The following is a 17,965-nucleotide window of genomic DNA, read 5'->3' on the forward strand; positions in this document are numbered from 1 at the left end:
ACGAGAACTGGAAACTGGCATATTAGGGATGGACACAACTGTAATTGCGTCTTTAATCGAACATGGGGAATACATATGCATATTAATCATGCACACATAACATAAGATGGAGGACACGTAGGGACACAGAACATGGCAAAATTTACTTTTCCACAACAACATGGCGAACTGTGTTTTATGTAGACAGCTCAGAGGGTTTTTGCTTGAGCCACGGCAATTATTTTCTTACTTTTGGCCCAGCTGCACCTCCGGATGAGCTGAGAGACGGGATGGTGTGCTTGGGTATAAAAGTTCCTGAAAGAGACTTGTGTACCTTGACATCAGGAATTGTATTTTATGTAGACCGCTCAGTGGGCTATTGCTTTTGTGACAGAGATCATTTCACTTGTGGTTCAGCCGCACCTGCGGCTGCGCGGGAAAACAGGATGATGGACTTAGACATGGGTAAGAAAGCCCCTGCTCGATAGTTACTTGTCTAGTAGCAGTTTTGACTCTCCATAAAATTGTGCATATGGGGTTAAAATGCATGCTGCAAAGATCAGCTGCTTTGCACCTGTTTCAAAATGTAAGAGTTTACCCATAATCAAATGGGTGTAATTTCAGGTACTTATTGTTTCCTTCATCTTTATTGAGTGATTTTAATTTTTGCCTGTGAGAAAGTGTGACTCCTAGACGTTGAAATGTCACTAATAATTACAATGAAATTCTGAAAGTGCCACACATAGCAATCTGAAACCTTGGCAGCTATGGATGAGCCACAGACTCAGCCACCCACCCCTCTGAACCTGCTGCTAAGTCTCCTCTTACCTCACACGCTCCAGCAGTGTCTCTATGTCAGGCAGGGGGGTGGTTGCTTCGACGTTCCCCTAATGACTTCTGCTGTACTGAGTCTGCAGTGCAGCAGCCAGACTCGCAGCCAGAGAGCCAGCAAATCGCCCAAAGCACAAACTGCCCCAGGCCAGAATTGACTCCTCACAAGAGTGTAGCGGTGAAGCGCATAACGCGTCACTGCTACGTTCTAATCGCGAGGGCTGGCCAAAATGTCACTACAGGGCCGTCAGTGGTAGCGCTCGCGCGCTACAAGATTGATGGCCCTGGAGGCTGGGACAGGACCAACAACGGCCGAGGATACACAAACGCAGGACTTAGTTTTTGGCAATTTAATTGAAAGCACCGCCTCCAGTGCTTTCAATTAAATTGTGTTCCCAAATAAATTATAAAGGCCGCCGCGGGCGCAACGGGCCACCAGTGCCCTTAGCTGCCAAGGGTTTAGAATGCTATGTGTGACGTTTTCCTAATTTCAGTGTACATATGAGTGACATTTCAAAGACTATGAGTGACACTTTCTCGCAAGCAAAATCAAGCAATAAGGACGAGGGAAACACATAAATATCAAAAAGTACACCAATTTGAGCAAGGAGAAACTCTAAGTTAACTGCTGCAAATCATAGGAAATAATTGATTAATGGCATTCATGTATCAGACTCTAACAAAAATTGCAGAAACTAGATAAAGCGATCCTCATACTTTATTAATAATCAGCTGAGTGACTCTCAGACTCCCTCGACTACTGCTGACGACATGAGCACTAAGCCCCGCAGCATTGGAAAACTGAGAGTGAGAGGGACTCATTTAGGTCAAAACTAGGCAGGCTTAAAGCACATTGTATTTTTGACTAAGATTAACAGTCTCCAGATACACATTGTCTGACACTGAACAGTGATGAGCGTGTGAATGTGTGCACCGCAACAACTTGCTAGCCCCATTGCCAGGTCCAAGCAAAGTGCAATCCCTACTCATAGCTGGGCCTGGTGGCTCTGTGCACAAATGCATCCACTATTCTGTGATTCATCTCATGGTCACAGGTTTAAATATTGGCAGGATATCGCAGTATTTCTTTGCTCTGCGTTGGGTGGCATACGTGCCATTGAGATGAGTATCAATAAACATCTATCATTAAAGGCAAAGGGGTGAACATTTGCATTACAAACATACCTGTTATATGGTGTGTTATAGTGAATCACATATGCGTGGCAAGACACTGCTATTAATTTAACGTACTGGGCTGCTACTTTGAACAATCTTTTTTTACTTGCTTATTCGGAAAGCACATTCTAATAAGAGTGATTTGTAAATAAGGTCCTCGTGCTCCTGTTCCCAGTAAGGCATGTTCAGCCTCATCGCTCCCAAGTGAAACTGTCACCGTGATTTAAATTACATGTGGCAAGGATCAGAAAGTTATATACGTGATGGTTCTGCTTTGATGTCACAGGAAGTAACTAGTTTGTGCAACACCATTAGCTAAATAAACTGGTACCTCCCTTGTAAACAGATATGGAGTCAAACAAGAACCCCCACAGTGAAAGCACCACAGAGGTGGGAGGCCTATCCACAAAGATCAGCTGACTTTGACCTATGATGGAGCCGGCCTGGAGGGCACAGCTGTGTGCAGCGTGCAGAGAGGCTGATGCCCCTGCCACAATTGTGGAGAGTGGCAAGGGGATCGTAAAAAGTGTATCATGATCATCTAAATCACTGCCTGGACGGCTTCAGTGCAAACGGCTCCCCTTCCTCCCTCCCCCCCCCCCCGCCCGTGCTCAATGAGGATGGTTGGGCCTTCATGCAGTGCAGCAGGGGAAAGAGTAGAGCGTGGCACAGGCCCGCCCCGGTATAATGTTGTGCAGATCATCATAGCTGCCAAGGTTTCAGATTGCCATGTGTGACATTTAAAAAATTTGAGTGAAATTATGAGTGACATTTCAACGACTATGAGTGACACTTTCTCGCGAGCAAAAATCATGCAATTAAGGCGAGGGAAAACTTATAAATATCAGAAATTACAGCCAACTGAGCAACAAGAAACTCCAAGAACTTCTTGAAACTGTTTCAGAGCACCAGCAATGGAAGGAGACTAATCCTATTGCTCCCTCCTGTAACCGTCGTGGATGATCATGAGGCGCAGGCTGAACCGAAAGCAACCGGGCTGGCCACCTGTTGTTGTGCTGGTAGGGGCTGGTGACATCACTGGGGCTCAGCTCTGCCTCTCCTCAGCTTGCCTTGTAATGATCACGATGCAGCCGGGACATTGCTTAGCAACAAGATGGGGACCCCTGGCCTGGGCCTCGAGTCTGAGTCTCATGTTGTGGCAGGTCTCTCGGACCGTCCAGGCCCCAACTCAACAGGATGTGTGAGCAGGGAGGAGCCACACTGAAGTCAACAACACAGGTCTCTGTCTGTGTGACTCAGTGTGTTTTGGGCAGGCCACTTCACAAATCAGAAAAAAAAGACACTATGAAGAACACTGAGAGTGTAAATGTCCATGCACTGACCCGACTTCGGACTTGATAATACCCACTATTCACAGCCCTAGATGACACTCAGAGCAGCTGCTGTGATAACACGTGCTGCAGAGGTATTAGGTCAGACTAAACCAGGGGCAGCAGGCTCTCTGACTCCGGAAGGATGATCAGACGGAGCAGCCCTGCAGATCGATGCTTTTATTATGTGAAATTATTGTTTCACTGCATCATGTCATGTTAGTAAAGGTCACGGTGGTGCTACGGCCAGGCAAGTAGAATACCTGACGCAGTGCTCTTCGTAGAAGGTCCAAGGGGATGGGCTGTAATAATGCTGAAGGCTCAGTGCTTACCTCTCTGCTTAGGTGCTGCTGTGTGACAGTGAGTGTCTCACCTTCTGGCTGGCCTACCGGTACCCAATTTCTTTGAAAACTATTGTTCCTACTACATTCGCAGCCTAGGCTTTCTGCCTTTTTTTTTTTAAATAAACGCGTGTCACGGGAGGTAAGCGGCTACATAGAAGTCAACAAACCGCTCTGAGCTCTTGCTGCTGAGTGTCACTTTTCTCTTAACATGGTTGCTACCTCCTACATTTTGTTTGCTGTCACACTTGCACCAGACAGTTCCACCATTGCCTACGACGTAACGTTACGTTTGTTCTTGTGTTTGAGAGTCTGCCATTTATTGCACTATTATAGGCTCTAGTCTACTTGTTACTAACTTTGCACGCTTTTATAACTTACTTGCACGCGTCGCATCATCATGCCACTTTCCTGTAATGCAGCGCTTGTGCTATCTCGTTTGCTCACGATTGTCACTTATGCCTCATGTAACACGTTTGGTTAAGCTTTTTGTGTAATTAATTGTCCTCATAACTAGTTTCTCCTCAGTACTACAGAGTTGTTGTCTCTGTTGTTGAAGCGCTCTCTGACACCCGGGGTAAGTTGTCCGCGTGACGCAGCGCTGCAAAGTGCATAACATAAAAAATAAATAAAACAGTGACAGTCAGTGACTGACACACTTACTAAGTGACTTGCTCAGCTGCTGCCATGCCCAGCCAGCCACGATGTGGTTCAACACTGACCACTCTGACGAGTCTGCCTGCCAGCTGTGCCTGTTACTTCATCCCGACTGACACTGTCACTCCTCGGCTGTTGCCGGGCCGCGGCCCCCGTCACCCCCGAGCCCGGGCCACGCTCCGCAGTCCTCCGACCTCGGGCCTGGGCGCAGCTTGGCCAGAGCAGCAGTGAGTCTGTCGCCGCCGCCGGGGCGCTCTGCTGACCTGAGGAGCTCAGCTGCCAGAGGTGGGCCTGGGGCAAGGTGCGAGCTGCAGTGTCAAAGCGCTGCAGGGCGCCGCGCACGGCCATGATGGCGCTTAAAGAGACATGAGCATCTCGTGCCGCACAGCCTGCACTTGCGCTAATCGGCATATCCGGATTAATCCCGGCCCCCTGGTGCGGTGATTGACAGCGGAGTATTAGGACTCAGAGGGCAGCAGACTAGGACAGAGTCTGAGTAGCCGCGCCGGCGCCGCCTGCACCATTTGTTTGTGCATACAGTTTCCGGGCAACAGGAACTTAGTCGGAGAGCACAGGCAGCTGCTGGCTGAGAGACTAGATACATTGGAGCGCGTCGCTGAGCGCTGCAGCAGAGTCTCTCAGTTAACTGTTTAGGCACTCAGGCGGCTGGCAGCACCTCTCAGAACACTGAGAGCTTGGGCACAGGAGCGCCGCTGGCGAGCCTGGCACAAATCGAAATGCGTGACAATGCATTTCAGTGCGGAAATGCATGAGCGTCACACCTGTTGCGTGACGCTTGTCAGGACTGTATCATGCAGAAAATTATGGAAAAGCCGTTTTGGGATTTATTCAAGATTACAGCAGGAAGTACAAGGTGGAAATGCCTGTTGCTCCAATCTCGTACTTCGTGGAGGAGAGTGCGAGGAACAACTGAAATTTTAAAGTATGCAATCTTACTCCAGCGCATGCTGCAGTGGAATTAAGTTGCGTACATACTCTAAAACAGAATCCTAAGAACACGGAAGTCAAGACATACTACAAAATATAAACATAAGAAGAACCATTCCACCCGGCCTCGTAAATGTTGTGATTACTTCCTTGACTCAGCCTGCGCCCTCTGTTAGCCTGTCTGAGCTTGACCAGGGATCGTCCGACCAGGAGTGTGTTTCCATTCCTCATAGCTGCACCACCGCTCTCCCAGCCGCAGCAACTGCGCGGGCCCACTCCGCTACTTGATGCGCTCCTGCGGGGGTGGGCCCCGAGCTGAGAGCACAGCTGAGTTCTTCCGTTTGTGCTACTAGCTGCAAACGGGGCCCCGCCCATGCCCTAATCAGGATTAGTCAAATTAAACCTCAGTCCTGACGTGACCGTGAGGTCACCAACTTTGCGCAAAGGCAGTGATTAAACCATTGCAGCCATCCCTGGCTATAGGGAGCTGTCTCAGCCAGCCCTCATGCCTGCTCCTTCAACGTGCACTGCTGGCTAATAAAATAGTCACTGTCTGGTGCTTTAGCTTAAGTGATCTGAGTAGACGCTAGATGTGTGACAATGCGTTTCAGTGCGGTGGTGTGGACCACCGCACTGAAATGCATTAGTCACGCCTGATGCGTGATTCTTGGTGGGGCTGCAGTGCCGCACGTCCGCCTCAAAAATAGTTCCCCCGCCTCCCCTAGCTACGCCACTGCGACTGAATGAGCGGAGACCACTGCACCGAAACCACTCCACCCAATTCACACAGTAGGCAAAGATCCAGGAAGCGTGCTCGAGAGACCTCCAGTGGAAAGGCATTGAAGAAACCATCTACCTAGGAGCGGGCCACGGCGCTGCTCGTGGTAGCTGAGACAGATGCTGAACTGGGCATCCCTTCAGACCACAGGTCAATTGCCTCAGAATCAGAAACGTCTTTAACCAATGGGAATCACCTACCAAAGGTGACTCCTCAATCTGCAGATTACTTGATGAATGAATGTATAAATATACACTTATAAAGTGCATGGCTACCAAAGGCCTCCCAGCGCTGAAGAGGGGAGAGCATGAGGGGTTCATCACATTGCTTACTGGGTCCTGTGGCTGAGCACTTAGGCAGCTGGTGGAGACCCCGGCTGGGAGATGTCGGATTAGATTGCTCCTATTGGCTGTTACATGTGATTAGAGTATAATTCGCAGGTCCTGACCGGGGAGCATGGACTTTAAGATGTTGGCCAGCCCATGCACCCAGGGGTCAACTGTCAAATGGACTGGCGCAGACAGAGAAAGGCTCATACTTCTAAGCCTACCTGCTCGGATAAGCCCCTGCGAGGGGACTGGAGGTGGCCTTCTAGTAACAATGCTTTTACTCTGCATGTATGGCTGGCCAACCACTGCTGGGCTTCTCATGGGATTGGGAGTTTGTAGTTGGGGCTTTGCTTCTTTTTCTCGGGGGTCACGCGGTCTGTTAATTTTGTGGGACAGAGCTGGGATGATCATGAGGGAGACATGCACTGTTTGATTGTATGGCAATGTCCAAAGCTACATTAACCCTTATGTCCTGGAACATTAGGGGGATCGGATCCGCTGCTGAATGTCACAACATCCATATATATATATATTAGAAGCGGCAAGGAGTAAAAGTGGCTATGTTAGAAGAAACTCATCTTACAGGGAGAAATCGACCGGCTACGACTGTGCAAAACTGGCGCTCCTATATCCAAGACCCACAGAATGTTTGAAGCATCTGGCACTACCCCAAGTAGGTGGCATGGAGCAATGGTGGTTTTGTACCATAGATGTTGCTTCACTGTATACATTCATACCACACAACGAAGGTATTAAGGTTGCGGAATGGGCACTGACCAACTCAGATGAGGTTCAAGCGATTTAAAGTTCTCCTGTTAGAAGTGCTCCACTTTTGCTTGTTCCATAGTTACTTTGTATGGAAGGACACTTTCTGCAGAAGAGTGGCACTTCCATGTGATTTTCCAGGGCTCTTGGTTATGCCAACCTTTTCATGTCGGAAAAACAAAAAGGGGGGTTGCTGTACTGTTCCTATGGAGAGCTAGGGAAGATTTAACTGGCGTGACCAAAGGTGTTAGAGTAACACCCTGGGGCATCCATTTTGTTGGATGTAGTTGCCTCACACACCCAGAAGGGTGTCATGCTTCATCATAGGCGGTTGCTCCTCGTTGGGGAGGCGGTGCAATCCCCGACGGGCTCACCTCAACGAGGGGCTCTTTGGCGGAGATCTTTTTATCCAACAGCCTTATGGTGAGGTGGGGGTGTGTGGGCAGGACAAGGTGTAGTTGCGTGAGGGATATTAAAAATGTAGCAAGGGGTACCGGAATTCACTTTATTCTGGGGGTCCCCTGGCTGCAGTTAAAAAAGTGGGGTTAGCTCGCTAGGTGTCAACAGGTTAGGTCGGGTGACCCTAGATGAGACTAAGAGTGAAGATGGTCGACATGTTTCTCGCAGTGGGTATAGTCACCCGCGATTCATCAGGACCTTAACAAAGTGAAGGGAAACATGCTAGTGTCATGTGTATGATTTAAGTTACCTCTGTGGGTTCTCCTATGCCTAATGGTCAAGGACTATGTGCCACATGAGGGGTCGGCGGGACAAAACATCAGGGATGAGCCTAGGGGTTCAGCTCTGATCTCCTGTGTCCGCGTAGTCAGACCTACCCTTCTCCGCCGAGCTCGAGTAGAAATTTAAGGACTGCTTCATTTACAATTCTGACATCTGGTGCACATTGATGATATATTTGTGATTTGGCAAGGCAGTAGGGATTTGCTTGAACAACAGATATCAGATCTCAATTTGAAGAACCCCAGGATCTAATTCACACAGGTTATCCACAAGAATAACATAACTTACTTGGACGTTCAGCTTGCGCTTACTCCACTGGGTGTCTCCACTAAAGTCTTTAAAAACCCCACTGTTCATAAGATGTTACTGTTCAGTAGCTTTCATCCTCCTTCGTTGAAGCAGCACCTACCATTCTCACAATTCATAGGTGTGAAATGGATCACATTAGATGTTGATGTCAGCACACAGACACTCACTGACTTCAAAAACCGTTTAATCAAACTGGGGCACCCTGAAGATGTGTTGGAAACTGCATTACAACGCACTTCCATTCTGGATCGTTCAACACTATTCTATAAAAAACAAGCCGTGAAACCAGCATTGGATGTCTTCATGTCCAGATTCTCCACCCAATTCAACACCATCAAACAGATCATTGCGCACCATTGGGAACTCTTGCAAACTGAATCGGACTTCAAAGGTCTCTAGCTGAATAAACCCCTATTTGCGTACACACACATTCCGAATCTGATAGAAATGTTATCATCACCTTCACAGAATTAGGTCACTCCACACTAAAGGTATGAAGAGGTGTCATAATTGGACACACTGTGGCAATGTCATCGTGGACAACACCATTTATCACCCACACACTGGAAAACTGATTCAACTAAAACATTCCGCAGACTGTAATTCCCAACTAGTCGTATATGCGATCAAGTGTCTGTGCGGATTGATCTATGTAGGCAAAACTGAAATATGCATCAAGGTGCACATTACTGAGCACAAAAGTATGATCAGACACAAGAACAGTAACTAATCTCTTGTGGTTCATTTGATGGATAATAATCACAACATTGCTAAACTCAGATTCACGGTGTTAGAAATCATAGTAGTGAATCCAGAAGTCAATAATCAGAAACATTTATCACAACGTGAGACGCATTGGATTAAATGCTTGGATTGTCTTATCCCCATGGGCCTGAACAACAAGTTGGAAATGTCCTGCTTTCTTTAACTCCTCTCTGAATACAACATGCATCTATTAAATTTTGTTAGCTGTCAGAGTAATCTTGCTGTCATGCATCATAGACACACGGCACTGCACAACATCTCATGTATATACTGCACAGGTTGTCTTTCCTTTGATGTTGTTTTCCAACCCATTATGACACTGACTGGCTAACAGGTGTGCATGCTACAATACTTTTCGTATCACTGTGCATGTTATGCTACACATACAGTCGACTAAAATGCATTGTCAAGTTTCATTTGCATTTAGGACTTCTTGCAAACATGGATCATTTTGTTTACACCGTTTTCTGTCAAAGATTGCACTTGGCAATCATTTTTAAAATGGGGCTAACTACCCCTGCCATTGTCTTTGTTCAACTGATAGTACAGGTACTGAGAAAATGTGTTTCCAAGTAATGTATACAATGTAGTCATTGCCATTGTGGACACGACATGCATTTTTATGACATAATTTTTAACCTATTTTCACTGTCCTATCTCTATCACTTTCCCATCTGTTTGTAGTCCCGCACATTCTCAGCCATGGGTTAAAGTTTCTTTATAGCTCATCACTTTGGGTTACTTAGTCTTTTGTCTATGTTGTGGCATGCCGTGCATACACCGATTTCACTGGCCCTTGATGTCACTGTTTATTAGCTTATTAACCAGCTCCGCTTAATGCTCAAGACACACTTTCTCATGTTGGTGTCACGTTGGCATAGTTGGCTTCGGAGTCCCATGAATAGTCTGGTATGCTCCATTTTCTTTTTGCTTATATATTCAGAACCACAGTGACATGGCTTTTTACTCACTTTCACTCTTTTTAATCTTCTAGGGCCTTTGGTACATAACTGCACAGTCAGTTGGAGGCTACAGCCGCCGTATATTTCTTCAAGTATATGTTTTTCCGCCTTTTCACTCGGGGGTTGGTAGTTTCTTACTACTGCATTTTAGACCTAGAACCCCTATGGTGTAATATGTTTTTTTGACCCATAGGGATTACATATTGTTTGCTCCACATTGTGTTCAGCGTGACTCGTACGATTTAGCATGCTATTGATGATACATCATAGTTAAAGTCGCTTGACATGTCTCTAATGGCACACTCTGAGTCAATGATTGTATGTTTCAAGGTTTGCGCTTCACATTGCTTACGATGTGTTAACCATAGTTTAGTATACCAGCACAACTACTTGTGTTTAGCGTGATTCGTATGACTTTGAGCGTTGCGCGGTATTCATGCTACATCACAGGTATAGTCGCTTAACACATCCCTCATGGTACACTTGGTATATCACCACAAGTGCATGCTGGAACTTGGTGTTGCCTTGAGTTCTATTCTTCTTTTTTCCTTAGTCTTTTTTCTTTTTCCTTTTTCTTGCTCACGAGTCATAGAGCATATTGCTCCCTTTTGTATCAGGAATTGCTTACCGCACTCAAACTTCAGTCTCCTCTATTGTTGATGCTGGCATGCCTATCTTGCTTTATTGCACAAAGCATGCCATAATCTGGCAGTTGGCTCTACAGTCATGCAAGATTTGTTTTTTTGTGTCGGAACCTGTGAAGCTATTTCCCATATTTTCCATATGTGATCAGTAATATCTTTAAAATACATTTACCCCTGACGAAGGGTGATTTCCACCCGAAAAGCATTGGTTCACTTGTTACAGTCATGAATATGTTTTACTACAGAGGATGTCAGTTTTGTCTCATCAGCAAGCGTGATGTAACATATGTAAACAAGACACTAAGCCTACAAGCAATTCATTAAATCTCTTCAGTTGAAGTGAAAACCACAGTTTTGCGTTTCTCTTGTACAAATTGCAGACATTTGTATTTTGAAGAAATGTTTTTGACTATTTGCACTATATTTTATTTGCCATTGTGTACTTAGAAGCCTTAGGGCATCCACAGTGCATGCTGCGTCTAGGCCACTTTGGTGATCTAGTTTTTTCCCCCAGGGACAGCGGTTTGCCACCTCCTACTATGCCAGAGGAGCGCTTATATTGATCATGGCGGGGACACCCATTGAGCTCACTCACTCCATAACAGACAAGGAGGGTCGTTATGTTTTGAAAAAGGGCAGATGTTAGAATTGGGGGTCTCTAGTTGCAGTCGTGGCTCGTATAGGTAAGAGCAGTAGGGTGGGGTGGGGGGTGGAGGAAGTCGACAGATGGGATAAGTAATTTTAAATAAATAAATATATCAATAAAACCACTTACTTTGTACTCGCCGCATCACCGCCCCTCACCCCGCCCCACTCCACTGCTCTTACCTGTGCAAGCCGCTACTGTCTAGTTGGCAGAGGTATGCACCATGTCCAAGTAGGGGCCCTTCCTTCTAGTCAGGATCAGTAAAGTACACACCTAAGTTTGCCTGAGCTCAGCCTCTGGTAGCTTGGCACAGAGCAGTCAGGCTAAACTACAGAGGCAATGTGTAAAGCATTTGTATGTAACCCACAGTAACACAGTGAAAATACCACAAATGGACACCACACCAGTGTAGAAAAATAAAGTATATTTATGTAAACCAAACAAGACTAAAACGACAAAAATCCAACATACTACTACAAAGCTACTACAGCCCCCCTAAAAGCTTCTATTAATGCTGCAGCGAGACTCATCACTGGCTCGAAAAGAAGGTCCCACATCTCCCCAGACCTAAAATCCTTGAACTGGCTACTATTTGAAGCCAGAATTCATCTGAAAATAGCGTGCATGACGCATAAGGCCATACATCACAATACACCTAGCTATCTCACACAGAAACTGACAATATCTGGTGGTATGAGATCCACACAAAGTGCGGAAAACCTAATACTGAAGCCACAAAGATTCAACAAGCAGAAAACATATAAACAATCCTTCTCAGGAATGGCGCCTAGGATTTGGAATGCACTACCCCCAGAAATAAGACTGAACTCCTCCACAGCATCTTTCAAAAAGGAAGTAAAAGCGATTCTTATGACAAAATTCACTTGAACACAGACTAAGGAAATTTTGAGAACATTTGTACCCACACCATTATTCTCTATTTTGACAAGGGTCCAACTAGTCGACCCAATCATTGTATTTGACATTGGCATGACGCACCCGGACTCGCATGTTTTCGAACCTTATTGCTTTGCTTTATGTTGCTCAAGATGTTATGTTTATTTGATTTACCTGCTTTCTTGAACTATATAATTAACCTCATCTATTGTAAAGTGCTCTGATATCCGCAAGGGTCTTGTTCGCGCTCTATAAAACTTTCAAAATAAAAAATAAATAAATAAAATACAGATATTAAAATATGAATTTTAGAATGACATACCAGTTCTGTCCATAGGAAACTACTGGATGCGTCACTTTTAGCACAAAGTATCGGGGATGTGTCAAAACCACAAGTAAAAAAAGCTCCTGGGAAGGTGATGCATTGGTTCCTTACATGCAGGGAAGGTGATGCGTTGGTTCCTTGCTCCAGGGAAGATTATGTGTTAGTTCCTTACTGCCACGCAGGGAAGGTGATGATGCATTGGTTTCTTACTGTTCGGGGAGGTGATGTCTCAGTTTCTTACTGCAGCCCCAGCATGTGATGTAGACTTGGTCTATAGATGCGATACATGGAAATCCAGATGATCGGGAGGTCGATTCTGTGGTAGTCACACAGGCACTGTGACGATTTCTCTAGCCGCAGTCGAGCGATTCAGCGATTCTTTTAGCTGCACAGCAGGGCCTGCGTTGGGGTCAATACGGTGACCTCAGTCTTTAGAGATCAGTGCACAGGACACGGCGTGCAGCAGTTTTTCAGGCTGCGGGCAGGCGCTGCGTCGATTTCTTCAACCGTCCACTTACATACTAGGCTGGATATCTTTCTATGCTCAAATAGACTCAGTCAATATGGGACCTACATGGAATATCTGGAGCATACTCTGTCGGACCATAGTAATGACACACTGCTCTACTCATCCAAAGCGATTAATGCATAGTTTCGGGAGTACTATGAAGCCCTTTTTGGGCGACTGGAGCCCCTCACTTCAGAGCCCCTGACCACCTTTCTGGCCGGCATTACCCTGTGTGCGCTGTACCCTGGGGTCCAGGAAACCTTGGGTGGCCCAGTCTCGGTTCATGAGATCAAAGTAGCCGTTAAAGAAATGGCTTCTGGGAAAATGCCAGGCCCTGATGGCCCATTAGTGGAGTTTTGCCCCTCATTGTCTGAGGCTCCAGCTCCCCAATTGGAGTCACTATTTGCTGAATCCCTAAGACTGGATTCCTTGCCTGCATCCACCAGGGATTCAACAGTGATTCCACACATCTGCTTTCCGGCCCTTATCCATGTTAAAAGTGCTACTTCCAATCCTCTTATACATTAATGACTAAGTTTGACAGCTTGGGTTGTCTGATATTGAAGCCCCCTGTCTTGTGGGTAAGAATGTTCAGGCCATCTTGTTTGCGGATGATACGCTTCTGATTTCTAAATCTCTAATTGGGATTCAAATGTTTTTGGACCAATTTGGATAGTTCTGCAAACACAGAGGCCTGGAAATCAATCTCAGCAAAACCAGGTACATGGTTTTAAACCTCTGCTGTACTTCTCGTCCCCCCGACTCTGAAGGACGTCTCTCTGGAAGGTATCCACACATTTGAATACCTAGGGATCACGATCACAGATCAGCTTGTTTGGACATCACACATTCAAAAGTGCGTACTCAAGATGGAGCAACTTTTAGGGGGTATTATAAGGTCCCAACGGGGCTCCTCTTTTTGACCAGCATCTCCCCCCCATTGCAAATCTACAATGTTCAAACCCTTTGGTAACCACTTATGGTGAGGAACTGTTGGGCCATATGGATGTTAGCAGTTTGGAAACAGCTGAAAATCGGTTTAGGCCACCTCTTACTAATCTCCCGGTTAGTACCCCTCCAATCCCTTTGAGTCTTGACATTGGGCTTAAACCACTCTCTGACAAAGTGAATCTTAGAACAATCTTGTACTGGCCATTGATTTGGGTGGCTTCATCACTATTGCCTTATAGGCAGGGTCTGGAGGATGTTATGAGATTACCAGGGGCCTCCAGAATTCCCTGGTTTAGGCTCATCTGGTGACAATTGAGTGGGATGGGGTGTGGGGATTTCTGGTTTACCCCTACAGCAGTTTCATGGTTTTCAAAAGAGGCACTCAAATATCTATATTGGCAATAAATAGATAATTTATTTATGGGCTCCGCTTGGGTGGGTTCCCTTCCCACCGTCTTCCTTGATCCCAAAGAAGTTAAATCACAGAAGGATATTTAGATGTGATCGAACCTCCTCAGCCAGAACTTTATAATGCAAATTCAGTTTGGGGCACTGCCTCTTCAATTAGCCACAGTTAAGTGGCGACATGCATCCAACAATTCTCTTGGGAATTGCCCTTTTTGCCCCCAGGTGTCTGAAACTATTGCTCATGCTGTTATCTTTTGCCCATCTTATGTCAGGTATAGGAGGAAGTGGCTCTTACTGCTTTGCAGCAACCTGGGGTTTATATACTGTAGAACGGCAAGTGATGTCAGACAACCTCTTGTTTTTGCAGTCTCATTATTATTATCGAATAAACAGAGGTTCAGACAAAAACGTTTAGCCTCCAGATCGGTTACCTAATGGAATAACCTTGCTTTTAAGTACTAACATGAATGAGATTGGCGGTATAGCTGCTTCAAACGGCTCTTACTACTATATGGAACATGATCAAACTGTGCTTATGTTTTTATTTACTATGCTATCTTTGGTATTTATTGATTATTGTACTTAATTTTTGTCTTTAATGTTTTTATAAAGATGACGTTTAAACTGGCCTTATGTTGTAGCCTGTATGGCCAGGTTTTGATTATGATATGGTGATGATTTTAAATATATTTACTTGTCTATGCTATTTCTGCACACATGTTAAAAGGATTACAGAACTTTGTATGCACTTTAGGATTAATAGTCTATGCAGTAGGTATATCCGTTATAGTTTTACCACCATATGTTGTGGTTAAGTTACTATGTACTGTAGATGTGCTTTACTTTTATGGATTTTTTAATCCGAATAAAGAGTTTATGACTGAAATCCTTAGTAAGATCTTGGCTCTCAGATTGCTCCCATATATGCCAGCAGTCATACATAGTGACCAAAAAGGGTTCATCCGGAATGGAGCAGCACCTCTCTAACCCTGGCAAACTTTACCATGTACTTCATCCCCAGGACGTATTGCTCCATCCTTGCGCTACTATTATGTCAGTGGACCTGGAAAAGGTCTTCGATTCGGTCAGGTGGAGCTTCCTTTTTGAGGTCATGCTCGGATGGAGCGGAGAGAGCCCTGGGTGAAATGGGTTATGTTACTATATTCTCCCCCCCCCCCCATTGCCAAAGTCAAAACCGGCCACACTATTTCCACACAATATAATGTCTACAGGGGCACTAGGCAAGGATGCCTGCTATCCCCTATCCTGTTTGCCTTGGCTATTGAGCTGCTTGCTAAACGTTTCCGACAAAAAGGAGCAGGCTTTGGGGTGACAGTGGGGGTCTGGAAACACATCATCTCTGTGTGCAGATGGCTTACTGCTCTTTCTTAACAAGCGCCCAATGGGAGCTGTGATTGCAATGGCCTTATATGGGAATTTGTGACAATTTCAGACCTTGGGGTCAATAAATCTAAGACATACTTTTTCCCCATGACGGCAGGCATCCAGAGGCCAGAGACTATGCCACAGCACTTGAACAGGTCTTAGTGACTTTCCGGTACATGGGAATACATTTCTTCCACGCGGAGGAAGACTTTCAGGAGGCTAAGCTGGTGGAATACTCTTAGGTCCCTTAAGTCATGTGTCCTCTTTTGGAGATCCCTGAAGCTGCCCATCAAGGCTTGGTTCTCGCTGTCCAAAATGGACTTGCTGCTGATACTATTGTATTTTGTCATTAATCTTCTGGTTAAAATACCAGGCTCCAGGTTACAGCGGTTAGACAATACTTAAGGAACTGAAATGGGACTGCAGCAGCCATAGAGTCTCACTGGAAGTCCTCCGGAACCCCCAGAGGAGGAAGGCCTGGGAGCCCCAGATTTTGAATTGTATTTTTTGGCAGTGCATGCCAAGTGGGTCACTAAGTGCGTCAACAGAGCCCAGCAGGAGTAACTGGGTCAGGTGGGGCTGGCGACTCACAAAGGAGCGTTGTTGTCCAAACTACTTTGTCCGGTAGTAGAGATAAACTAGCCGCTGCTGGCAGTCTCCCTCAAAAGTTGGTAAAAGTGCTTGCAGAGGACCCCAGAGACTCCGCTTTATGCTTCAGCGCTGCCGCTAGTGGGCATTCCCCATAGTGATCCACTTTCCTTTTTTACGGATGCACAACCACGACCATGCCTCAGATGCACATTGCTGGGTGTAGATTTTGGCCATAAGACCTGGCGCTGCCCCCCCACCCACCTGCGAACATTCTGGGAAGGGGTGGTGCATACATTCAACACAACCTTGGGGTGCTCCCTTGCCTTTCTGCACTATGGAGACCTACCTGCTGGGGTTGTTTCACAGGTCTCAGGCACGGAGTGTGGGACCTCTGGATGGTCCTGGCTAAAAGACGCATATAGTTGATGTGGGAATACAGGAAGGGGTCGGCGATGGAGATTTGGGTGAAAGATGTCACAGACTGGGCTAGAGCTGAAGAGAGAGTGCTACTCAGGGAAGAGGCCCATGATGTCAGACGACACCGCATAGCGGGACTGGGGCGGAAATGCTAGAGATCTGGGAACACCCAATGGAAGATGTAGGGGACGATATAGAGGGACAGGACATGCCAGTCGAGGTAACTGGAGTTGATCCCTCTGGCGAAACTGATGAAGAGGAGAGCATGACTTGGCAGGGAGGGCAATAGGCCTACAGAGGATCACTTTGACACGCGCAATCGCTGCACTGTGGGATATGGGAGTTTGAGTGCCCCAAGTACCTCATCTCCTCTCGTCTTGCTTCCCCTTCCATGATTCCTGTCCCCCCACTCCATCACTCATCCACTTGTAGCCGTTGTTAAAGAGAGGGAATTGGTTATGTACTCACTACTTCCTCCTGTTGCTTTACACCATAAGAGTCATGCACATTTTAATTGCATATACTGGAAGGAAATTAGTTATTGCTTTCACCTCTGCACATTATAATACTGCTCGGATTCGAATTTTGAATGTTTTTATAGATTACATAGTTACTTAAAACCATTGCAATAAAACATGGTTTAAAACACCAAGTACCAGTAGTCTTCATTATTTAAATAAACTTAGAAAAGGCAAAAGGTCCCATACATCAGCTGACGGCTCATGTGCGTAGCTATTTAAAGCCATTACAGTTAAACCATTGTTTAAAATGCAAAGTGTCAACACATCAGTAGACAGTTCAGGTGCGTAGGTATGTAAACCATTACATTATACCTAAAGTTTAAAATGCAAAGTGCAAATGGTCACAGTGTGTAAAATAGGCATGTTTTTATGGACTTAGTGGGAGGCCGCACATGTAGCGCACAGAACCTATACACAAAACTAACGGTAGGAAATTTAGTTAAATACTGCTAGGATAGCTCAAAGGTTTTGTTTGGAAATTGGAATATGTGCATGTAAATGTACTGTAAACTTAAAAAAGACCCAAAAATATATATTTAAAAAAAAAGATGACAAATCTTTTGGAAACTTTGCCAAGATTCACACTTGGGTTTCCTTCAGTAACAAGCTCATTCACTTCAACTGCTGATTATGATAATCTACTTGCCATTTCTTGCATGCTGGTCTTTGAATGTGTTTGGAAAAGCCACGCCTTTAAACCTCATATCACTTATTTGTGTTCACTTGTGTCCCTTTTTTAACGTACCCTTGCAGGAATAA

General features: G+C 45.7%; 1 protein-coding gene across 1 annotated transcript in view; it reads right to left on the reverse strand.

Moving 5' to 3' along the window:
* The window catches only part of LOC144791091 (tetraspanin-15-like), a 235,268-nt gene that overhangs the window by 136,060 nt on the left and 81,243 nt on the right, over positions 1-17,965 (reverse strand). The window lies entirely within an intron of this gene.

The sequence above is a fragment of the Lissotriton helveticus genome, chromosome 11, assembly GCF_964261635.1.
Source record: "Lissotriton helveticus chromosome 11, aLisHel1.1, whole genome shotgun sequence".
Classification (NCBI taxonomy): Eukaryota; Metazoa; Chordata; class Amphibia; order Caudata; family Salamandridae; genus Lissotriton; species Lissotriton helveticus.